Raw genomic sequence first — 12,067 nt, 5'->3', positions numbered from 1 at the left:
AGTATTCTAGGGGGATGCAAAATGAGAAGAGGAGCTATATAACCTCTTCTAATCTAGATTCTACTTTTGGGTAGAACAACTTCATGGTTGTTAATCAGACATAATCAGTCATAATCAACTGAGATTCTTCTAACTCTATGTAGAACTACAATCATTATTTTAAAAGACTGTTTTGAAAAACATGGAATTGAAAAACAACAGTATAATATCAGTGAGATACTTCTGAATAAATGTGTGTAAGAGTGAAGTCTACAAAGATTCTTCAGTTGTAATGACCTGTGTGTGGTGTGTGTGTGTGTGTGTGTTATGGAAATATTTTTACCTATGCCAAACAGATTTGTAAACAGATTCTTAAACTTTGGCACTTTCTAGCTGTTTCTGATTTTGTTCCCTGCTAAAAGTTCTAGATCTGCTTACATCTACCGTGTTTCCCCAAAAGTAAGGCCTACACCAACAATAAGCCCTAGCTTGATTGGGGGGGGGGGCTAGTATAAGCCTATCCCAAAAATAAGCCCTAGTTTTGGGGCGAGGCACACATCTAAAAATCAAGCTAAAGTGGGGATGGGGTGGAGCTGCCTCACCCGCCCCACACCCACTTATCCTGCAGCCAGGCCTCTCCTTGCCAGCCCACTTCTTCTTCTCAGGCCTCTTCTGCAGCCAGGCCTGCATTTCTCCGTCATAGGGCTTTCCAGAAGGCCTGTGCAGCCAAGAACTGAGTTATGGATTGAATCCATAGCTCGGTTCTGCAAGACCTCAGCAGCTGAGCACCAAGCTATGGATTGAATCCACAGCTGCTTAGACCTGACTGCAAAATGCAGCTGCAGAACTTCGGCCCCAGAAGTGGACCAGCTGGGTGGGGCTGTCAGTGCCGGAGGTGAGGTAAAGCCTACCCCAAAAATAAGACCTGGTGCCTCTTTTGGAGGCAAAAACAAAAATAAAACTTGATCTTATTTTCAGGGAAACATGGTAAGATTTTCCTCCTGGATTGGAATTACCACATTGCCTAATTACATGATGATGCAATGCAGCATGTTTCCTAATTATCCAGTGTCACTGAAGTCACTGAATGTTTTTATACAATAACTTGCAACTCCAGAAAATATTTATGCTCGCAAATTGTAGGATACCTAATTTCAATCAGTCGTTCCCCATTATGTAGTCAACAAAAATCGGATTTCCTGAAATTGTATTTTTCTGACAACAAACACTATCAACGGTCATCAACTGAAAATACTGGGATAACAACAAAAAATAATAACATTAAAATATAGGATTGTCATCTCCTGCTTTCTGATATTTCTCTATTTTGGAAGCATCCTCTGAAGAATAATTTAGTTTAAGACCAGATTGTAGGTAAACAAAGAAAGGAAAATTGGAACTTTGAAAACTGTCCAACCACCATTTGGACAGCAGAATAAGCAAGTCACACAACTCATAATTTTCTACATAATTCTTATGCTTTTAATAACATTTATTTTTTATCAAAAGCAGTGTAATGTTATTAAAAGCATAAGAATTAATTTTTATACATTATATTGTGAAAAATGTGAACATGCATATATTGAAAGTGCCTGTTTGCTTATAGATAATACAAAAGTAGGTAGATTTTCTCCATGACGATCAGTCCCAAACTTAGACTTTCAGATCTTCCAACTTGGCAAGTCATTGCCACTATAACTGAGCCTATCCACCTTGCTGCTAATCTTTCTTCTCTTTCTGTCAATCATTCCCAAAATGAAGGCCTTCTCCAAAGAACCAGGTCTTTGCATAATGTGTCCAAAATGCATTTAAAGTACTTTAACCTTGCTTACTTGCAACTGTTTTTCAAAGTAGTTCACATCAAAGTAGTTCACATCAGTTTACAAGACACATTAGGAAAATGTAATGAAGAGAACTGGAAAAGTGGAAGAGTTGTACTTCAGGATTAGTACAAAGTGATGACCTATTAGCAGATATTTAAACAGACTTCTAATCCATTCTAGCAAAATTGAAGTATTCTTTTTTACATCAAAGGATGAAATTAGATTAGTTTATTGCTTAGGTTGATGTAGCCTTCCTATGGCCAAAGTCCCCAATGGATCATTTACCTTGAAAACTTCCACAAAAGCTAATGAAATGAGTGAAAACTTTTTAAAGAAATAAACAAGTCTTCCTCAAAGTTCCAATAAGAAAAAGAACCCCAACGAAATAGATTGCTATACTTTCAGCTGAATGTTTATATAACTTACTGGACATTGCAGCACAACATTTGAACAGCCTCTAGTAATACCTACCCATTCTTAATCCTCCAAGTGACCTAGAACCTACTCATCTTCAGGCATATACTGGAAAATTCGCTTGTACCTATGAGTGGGCGCAAAAGTCTTAATTTTCCTAAGAATTTATAAGTCCTTACAATGCCCTTGCTAATTTTTTAAGACCACTTCGATTAAAACATCAGTGCACTTTGATGCAAGCAACATTTTTTTAGTGCTGCAACTTATTTCAACCTATGAAGGTCACCAAGGCAACCAGCTTTCAGATTGTTCCAGGAGGCAAAAAAGATACAGAGAACATTTTGAAAAAAGTATACTTAAGGAAATTTGATCATAAAAGTGAAGGTTTCAGTACAGCTGAAGACTTCTTTTGCTATAATTATCAAACACAAACCCACACCTGGTTTTTTTTTTTTAAATAATAAAACACATCATAGGTTGTCAATGCATGTAGGAAAAAAAATATCCAAGTGCCAATCAGGTTGCTAACTTGAGTGGGTGAATAGATTATTCCAACAGAATGGAGGACACAGTAATCGATGCTATATAAGTGACAGTTTCCTACCATCATCTGACCCAAAGAATCTGGCCCTCCTGGTGTTGAATTTCTGCCATCAGTCCTAGCCAATTCTGAGGAATGATGACAATTTTACTCCAAACACTGAAAGCCTCATTGCTCACTCCTGTAGTAGCTCTCAATAGGCTCAGAAGCCTATTTCAGAATTTTAACTAGAAATGCAATACATTTAATAAACCTGAGACACTGCTTGCAATGAGGTCTCCTCAAAGTCAATCTGTGGGAAACTGGTAAGTGGGAAGCTCTTTTTCGTGACAAGAGAATCAATTTTCTACCCCTAATGTCAGCAAGACAATTTCAAGAGTCTTGTATTTAAATAAGCACAGATGAAGAATTTGATCCTTCCTTCCTTCCTTCCTTCCTTCCTTCCTTCCGCAATATACCATTTTTTCTTAGCAGGTACAGTCTATCATAAAGAGGAGTAGCAGCCCTAGGAAGCATAATTTGCCAAACATGGAAAGATAATAAATTGCTAGTAAATTCACCATGATAGAAATGAAGAACAATTGGAAGACAATGGGAAAAGGATATTTCTAAATTTATATGGCAAGGGGAAAAATGAGAATTAGATACAAATTACTGCAAGATACCAAAGGACAGGTTTCGGTTTACCAGATTTGACATTGAAATTGGTCAGTGCTGAATACTAGGAACATGTTATGCTATGCCTAAAGTCCTACATTAGTTGCCAATAGGTGCAATTCAAATTCTGAAAATAATTTTTAATATACAACATGGCTTGGTACACGGTCACCTTCAAGATCAGCTTGGAAATGTTTTTGGGGGTAACCCCATTGTTGTACCTCCCCATATCCCAACACCATCCCTGAACCCTACCCTGAACCCCAATACCTATATTGACCCTATTCCTTCCCTACCCTTATTAAATTTAATAAAATATTGTTTAAAAAAAAGCTCAGCTTCTCTAACCAGAATCTATTCACCAATTCTTTTGTCACAAGAAAAATTGTTACTATTCTCTATTTTCATGAAATCAAAGGTTGTGAGACCAGACCACAATGCTTTTTTGTGATAGATATAGTCCTATGAAATGACTGCCCTTTAAAAGCTGGATTTATCTGTGACTGCCAAAAGCTGCTAAGGACAGAGCACTTTTGGATATTATTTGGTGATTAATAAATTCATGCCATCTGAGTTTATTTTATTGTGGTGACTTTGTAATTTCTTTTCCTTCTATTTCTTCTTCTTTTTCTTTCTATTTTACTTTAAAGTTAATGTACTGTTAGATTTGCTGTGGAAGTTTTAATTGTCCCATTGACAATTTTAAGTTTAGTATGTATTGTTATTTTTTTCTTTAACTACTGGGAGTCCTCTGTAGAGTTGGCTGGATATAAATTCAACAAATAAACACACAATAAAGTATCTTGCCTCAACAAGGCAGCATCTGCATGACTTTATTTGAGGTCAGAAGTTAAGAATAGTTAGGTTTGGTTATTAATTGAATGAGAGACCTCCAGAACCTACTGAATTGTAGGCTAAACTATTCCAGAAGACAAAGAGAGACTATTTTTGTTCTGTTGCCAAAAACTTTAATGGAGCTATCTGTGAGGTTCCCAGGTAATCAAGATCCACTCCAAGGAGACTTGACTTCATGTGTATCTTTGAACAGGAAAATAGGATAGACCATTTGTCAACTGTCCCACTTGGCACATTCAACCAAAGAAACTCTCAGCTCTTTTAAATTACCAAGAGTGTAGCTTTATTGAAAGATCCATCTAGTTACAGCAGAAGCAAAGTCAGTTCTGGGATTTTTCCTGTGAAAACCCACATAGGTAAAACCCCTTTTTCCCCCTCCAGATCACCCACAGTTCATAGTTCACCAATTGGGTTCACTTCTTTTGTTTTGGGAAAAGACTGTCTGTGCCGCTCAAACATTTTATAACTTGACCTTGGTGTCTAATGTCTCACCGGCAACAGAAGGCACTCTTGCATTCCAGAGTTTCCCTCCCTCGTTGGGAATTTCCCCCCCCCTTGCTGTTTGGCAAACTGTGAGCGACAGTAGGTGCAGCTATGGAGTTGAGTCAGGTTTGACATGCCGACCCTCCAGAAGAATGATAATGCTGGAAAATAAAACACAACAGGGCACACAACATTAGGCATCACCATCCACTTTCACGACCTCCCTCACTTGGGCCGACCTGGATGCTCAGCATGAAATCTGTGCGCTAATCTAGCTGCCTTTAACCTGTTGCTGCCTTTAATCCGTTCTGCATCGGCCAAAGGGTAGCCTCTCCATAATACTAAATACTGCAGTTTCCCTCTATGGTACTGGAAGTTAAGAATCTCCTTAATGCCATAGTGCTCCTCTCCTTTGACCAGATAGGAGGAGGAGACGCTTCCACAGCAGGTTCGCCTGAGGCTTTTTGGCAGCTGTAAATCTACAGTAACTGGATTTACGATCAGGATAATTTGGAAAGGTCCTATATACTTTTTACAAGACTGCCTGAGAAATTTTGTAGACAAGTACACTTTATCTTCCACATTGAATTTCCCCTGCGGTGCCCTCTGCTTGCCTTTTTTGTGTCTCTCTAGCGTTCTGTAATACTCTGCGCACTACCCCCCCCATTTTCTTTACGGTTTCCATCCATTCAGCCAATGTTACTGAGGACGGTTGTCACTGAGGGATCTCTGGCATCGGTGCAAACCCCACTCCACTAGCTACCGTAAATGAGGTAAATCCTGTGCTACTATGCACAAAGTTGTTATATGCCACTTCCACAAAAGGCAGGAGTTCAGCCCAATTGGTCTGTTGATAATTTACATAACAGGGCTTTTCAACCAATGGTACAGGTACCACCTGTGGTACATTAGCACCTGGCAGGTGGTACGCGACCATCCTATAAAAGTGGCAACGGGGGAGGGGAATGAGCTGAACCGGTGGCAGCACCGCACAAGCCTAAGCAACAGACTGCTGGAGCTGCAGGGCTCAGCAGAAGCGCCAGGATCAGCGCCGCTTTCCAGCTGATCGGCTCTTCTTCGGGGCTGTCAGGGCTCAGCGGAAGTGCCAGAATCAGCGCCAGGCTCCAGTTGGAGCTCGGCGCTGATCCTGGTGCTTCTGCTGAGCCCAGAAGAAGCGCCAATCAGCTGGAATGTTGCAGCATCTCCAGGGTCTTGTGATTTACATTCAAATGCTTGGCAACTGATTCATATTTATGACGGTCACAGTGTCCCAGGGTCATGTCAAGTGACCAAAACCTGCTGCAACCACCCAGCAGATGGGGGGAATAAAGACCAAACACCCCCCCACCCCACCCCCACTGCCAATCCTCAACAGAAATGCTCACAACAATGAAAACCTCGGACAGGAGGAAGAGCGCCACCGGGTGGGCAGGCAGGTGTCTTGCTCGGCTGTGGCTTGGGGGGCACTTTTTTCAGTGTCATTGTAACTTCGAACAGTCACTAAGCGAACTGTTGTAAGTCGAGGACTACCTGTATTTTATCACTTTTTTCCTTTTTTGGGTCAAGTTTTTGACATCTTGCTAGGCAACTGGTGGTACTCGGATGTTGCCATATCCTAAAAGTGGTACAATGGGTGAAAAAGTTGAAAAGCCCTGGTCTAGTTGCCCTTGTAAGTAGGAGACCAGCATGCAAACAGACCAGTCAGGAAGGTGGCTGGCTAGGCTGCAGAAGTCTTGGATGTACTCTTCCACTGGCTGTTTCCCTTGCTTAAAGGTTCAAATGCAGGACTCAGCTTGCCGGGTCGCCATCGAATCCTCAAAGCACCTTCGCACAATCTAGATGAATGCATCTAGGTCACCCAGCTCTTACAGCCTGGCATCATGCAGGAACACCAGCCATCTGGCCATGCCGCCCTCCAGGTGGATGCCATCTGGGCTGGTCTGCATCATATGCATATATTTCCCCATAGTGTTCCATGTGATGCCACGTCTGGGCTAAGAAGCCAGCTTGGCCAAATCCCCACTGAACCAGACTGTGATGGGGAGCGGTGGTCACTTGTCTCTTACTACAATGTACTCTGGCGGTAGGACCACTGCTGCCGCTGGAAGAGGAGGCAGAGGGGCTCCAACCCGATTGTACCACCAGGATCGCATGCTGCCCAACTGGGGGAGAGGCAGCAAAATCTGCTGCTGCACTTGCCTGCAGGGGGAATCCAATTGTTCCGGCAGGTGCTGGCTCCATCGGCTGCAGAAGGGGAGGAGACGAGATGGTTAGTGATTTCACTCCCCCCATCCCGGCCACTTGGTCCCTGGTGACGTTGCTCCCTTGATTGCCAGGCCTCCAAACGTCTCTCCCAGCTGCTCCATCGATGGGCTGCGGGCAGCAGTAGAGAGCTTCCACTCGATCGGCTTGTCCCATTCAACCTGTCGCCTCACCTTCCATCTGTTCCCTTGGGTCACACTGACTCCTGCAGAAATTAGGGGCTCCTCGGCCTCTGGCACCTTCCCCATGCTTGCTGCCCAGTGAATCTTCAGTCCCTGATGTGGGGCATCCTGCAGCCGCTCGCTTAGGCTTACTGCTTGCGGCTCTGGCTTTTCAGCCCTCAGTTTGGGGCATGCACCTGCCAACTGCACCCTTGCCCCAGCCTGCAGCGCCACTGAGGCTTTCTGAGGTAGTGGCTCTTCCAGCTTCTCCTCCTCTGATTGTTGTCAACATCTCGGGTCTTTTGCTTCCCTCTATTGTGAGAACTGACTTAATGTGAACCATCCCGTTTGGCACATTCAACCAAAGAAACTTTCAGCTCTTTTAAATTACCAAGAGTGTACAGTAGCTGTATTGAAAAATCCATCTATGTATAGCAGAAGCAAAATCAGTTCTGGGAATTTTCCCATGAAAACCCCATAGGTAACACCTCTTTTCCCCCTCCGGGCCACCCACAGTTCTTATCTCACCAATTGGGTTCAGTTCTTTTGTTTTGAGAAAAGACTCAAACATTTCATAACATCTCACCAGCAAAAGAGGGCAGTCTTACATTTTGGAGCTTCCCTCCCCCCTTATGAATTCGCCCGCCCACCCACCCACGCTATTTGGCAAACTGCGAGTGATAGCAGGTGCAGCTATGGAGTTGAGTCAAATTTGACATTTGTCGATCTTAATCAGGAAAATAACTTAGGTTAGTAGGTGACTGAACATATCAATAATATTTTTATATAATTAATATTTTACAGTTATAGAAATGAAGGCATAACTCTTCTTAAACTTAATTAACTGATTCATTACTTCTCCAAATAGGTTTTTTTTAAATAGAAAAATTTAATCTATTTATTTGTACCTTAGCAGTACCTATTATAAGAAGACATTGCCATATCAATTGTTTTATCAAAAGTGTTATTTGACAAGATCAAATCTGAGCTGAAAGTGGATATACAAATGATAGGCTATGAGAGTGACATGGAAAAAGATGTTGCATTGGGCATACAAAAGAAACTGGCTAATGGTATAATAATTAAAAGGAATATAGAGTAAAAAGAGTAACCCATACAATTTTCTTATATTAGATTTAGAATAGAGATTTGTTTCAATTTTAAAGACTTTCATGAGAAGGAAGGGACAAAGAAAAAAATTCAAAAAGTTTTACAATATTATTTGAATGGACTAAAGATTAAAATTGTTAGAAATAAAAGGAAGGAATATAAAGTGGGTTTATTTGATTATCTGATCAAAGCAAAATAGATATATTCTAGTAACCCTTAGTGGACTTTTTCTGACACTAGGATTAAAATGACAATGCTTTATGGATTATAGAAAAGAGATGGGGCATGGGAAGAAGAGATCACAGCTAGTAAATGAAGAGATGAAAATTTATTAAAGTTGTTTATACTTGTCATTAAGATAAGTCACCTTTATATATATTTATGTTTTTTACTATGTTCTTTCTTTTCTCTTTCTTTATTTTTCCTGTTTTCATTTTCTGGATCTTCTATTTATTCTTTTGTATTAATCTGTTTTTGTAATTATAATCTTTAATAAAGTTACCATTTTAAAAAAGAGCTTATTTTAAATGTTCTGTAGACAGATTGTGAATTTATTCTCTGAGTGATCAGGAACTCTAAGGAAAAATAAAATAAAGCAGGCGCAAAAGGCTGACAAAGACCACAGTTACAAAACATTGAAGATGTTGTGAGGGAGGATAGTAGCAAATGAAAAGAAGGGATTAAATGGTGGTGGGTGAATGGATTATTTTGGGAACAAATACAGGTGCTGAACAGAAGCACTTTACACTACAAGAGTTGTTGGCATTCTGCTTGTCACAAAAAATATTCATGATATATTCTCCAAATCAGAAGATTTCCAGCTGGTCTTTGTGTTATTGTTTTCATCGTCTTTTTTTTTCCATGACTGAATAATTTATTATTAAACATGTATTTAGATACCTGGCTTTCATTGAAGTAAATGCTGAAGTGGCATATTAACAGAGGCCTGAATTTCCATTTGTTACCACACAAACAGTATCCAGGATATTAAGTGTAATTTGAAAAATCTTCAACCATCACTTGTTGGTAAAAACGCAAAACATGGAATGCTATAGTCAGGGTATAACTTAAGAATTTAGTATAGTTCCTCAATCTTCACTTAACCTGCAAGAGTCACTTTCCTGACCCTCCACAATGGCTCTACAATGTTAGATGAGTTTTAATATTGCTGACTCAAACCCAGAAAAAAGAAAGAAAATATATTGCAACACCACATTATTTATTGTATTACTGATATAGGTATCAATTAGTGAACTGTACAAGCCAAACATTATTCTGGATATTTCCTTTTTATGCAGTTTACTTGAACTAAAAAAAGGAGATTTTAGGTTCTGAAAAAAAATCTGCAAAGCAGAAAATATCTAGAAAAATATATCATTTTTAGGGGCACCTCTGGTATGCCTGACATTACAAATCTCTCTGGCAACGAAACTGGAACTCTCAAATGCTGAGAAGGGTTTTGGTTGTGGATATATCATCAGCTAATGGCAACAACCAAGATTTTCCAACTTGGTGCCTTAGATATAAGAGACTATAATTTCCGAACTCCTCTTCAGTATTCAAAAATATGTTGGATGACATCTAGAGGCTACAAGAATATGTAAGACATTCTCCATGCACAAATGCCAGGTATATATAAGTGTTCATACTGCATCTGTGTGCATACATCTAGTACGAGATTGAGCACAACCACCAAGAAAAGGCAACCTTTGAAGCTAGAGGCACATTCAGAATGTTGAGGCTATATGTACTCTCAAAATGTCACCTAATGTCACAAGATGTTTTATTTCCCAGAAAGCAAACTGGGTTCCTAGGATATTATCTATTATCCCAGTGACAGATTTTGTCTGTTTGATAAACCCTCTTGTTTAAAGACACCACATTGTGTATGCTTGGTATACAAACTCATAAGCAAGCTGAGAACTGAATTTGGGTTGCTGAGTGCACACTTATTTGCATGTGCATTCAACTGCTTAAATTGCTGTGTAAGGATATTGTCTATGATGTTATTCAAATCATAGCAGAAGCCATGCAGAACATCTATGCTGGCTAGACTGTCGATTACTAGGATTTCCTACAGATTGATTTCCTAACTCATTTTCTAACACCGAATGAGATTTTATCAGCATTGTATAATTGAGTGGATAACTATAATAACATGTAAAATAACATATTAATATTGAGCAGCAATACCACTACAAGCAACCAAATGTACTCAATGCATGCCTGCTTTACACAGTAATAATTCTTGACTCACAACTGTTCGAAGTTACCACAGCACTGAAAAAAACTGACTAATGATCATTTTTAGCATTTAGGATCGCTGCAGCATCCCCATGGTCATGTCATAAAAATTCAGACACTTGGCAACTGGCATGTATTTATAATGGTTGCAGTGTCCTGGAGTCATGTGATCACCTTTTGCAACCTTCTCACAAGCAAAGTCAATGGGAAAGCCAGATTCACTTAACAACCATGTTACTAACCTAGCAACTTGCAGTGATTCACTTAACAACTGTGGCAAGAAAGGTCACAAATTGGGGCAAAACAATAACTATTCTAGGATTGGAGCATCAGAAGCACATGAGGCAATTGGCCTATCTTCTTCATCAATTAGTCTTTATCTGAATTATTTGAAAGCTAATTGAGGTAGAGTTAGTCTTGTGGCAGCAAATTATATAACTTAAGTATTTACTAGTGTCTGCTCTGAATCTCCCATCTTTTCTTTGATCCCAATTCTCATCCAATGAGCATGGAAGAAAAGCCTCTCTATATGTGTTTTATGGCTCTTGTTCATTTCATCTGCTCTTTCCCACTAGGGAATTACCTTTTGAGCTACAGTGATCAGAAATATATATATTATTTCAAGAGCACAGGTACCCAAATATTTGTTGACAACACTGGCAGATTTTTCAACTCTTTTCTGCCATACACTAATTAATACATCCTAAAATCAGGTACATCCCATCCTTTAGTACTCGAATGGCAAGGCAGGGTAAAACAACCCCCCCCCCACAAATTGCTACAATCAGAGATGTGGCACAGAGTACTGTTTTCTTTACTCTGCTGTGGTGCTAGGGCACCAATAGCTACAGCTGTCTGATGCCACTGGCTGAGCCTCTTACAGTAAAAAAAAAAAAAAGATAAAAGTTCAAATTCAGCTTTAGCATATATGTACCTTTGAGTAAGCCAGAGAAAATTCAATGGGATTTCCTTCCAAGGTTAGACAGTCACACCTCTCCCACTCTGAAAGCACCGAGTGCTAAATTTATTCTGTAATACTTTTAGGAACAGTAAGACTGCTTCTTTTGTGGCAACAAATAACATGACTATGCCTCTGGAAATTAGAGCTATGTTGTCACAAAAAAAGGGCAGGCTTGCCACTTAAAATTCTGAATCTTTAATTATTCCTACTGCATTTATATCAGAAAACAGAAAGAAAGAAGTTTCACATTCACATCATATCTGTTGGCAGCCCTCAAGCAGTAACAGGTGACATAAGAAGCAAGATCTCAGAAATAATTTATCGTTGCTTTTAATTGGTTTGAGCCTAATTCTACAAGCTGTAGCATCCACTGTTATATTTAGTAAGCATTGTGCATCTGACTGGCCATTTATAATGCTTTTATGAGCTTCCTCCTGCTCTGTTCATCATTGTACTTTAAATATGGCAGTGTTCCCAAGGGTTCAGTAGCCTTTAGCTTGCAAATACATCTTCTTTCTATAATATCAAAGCAATTTTGCTTTTAATAATTCCTATGGTTGTTACAATTACATTTTTC

Source organism: Protobothrops mucrosquamatus, unplaced genomic scaffold (genome assembly GCF_001527695.2).
Source record: "Protobothrops mucrosquamatus isolate PMUCROS unplaced genomic scaffold, P.Mucros_1.0 scaffold259, whole genome shotgun sequence".
Taxonomy (NCBI): Eukaryota; Metazoa; Chordata; class Lepidosauria; order Squamata; family Viperidae; genus Protobothrops; species Protobothrops mucrosquamatus.
This window is presented reverse-complemented; position numbering follows the sequence as displayed.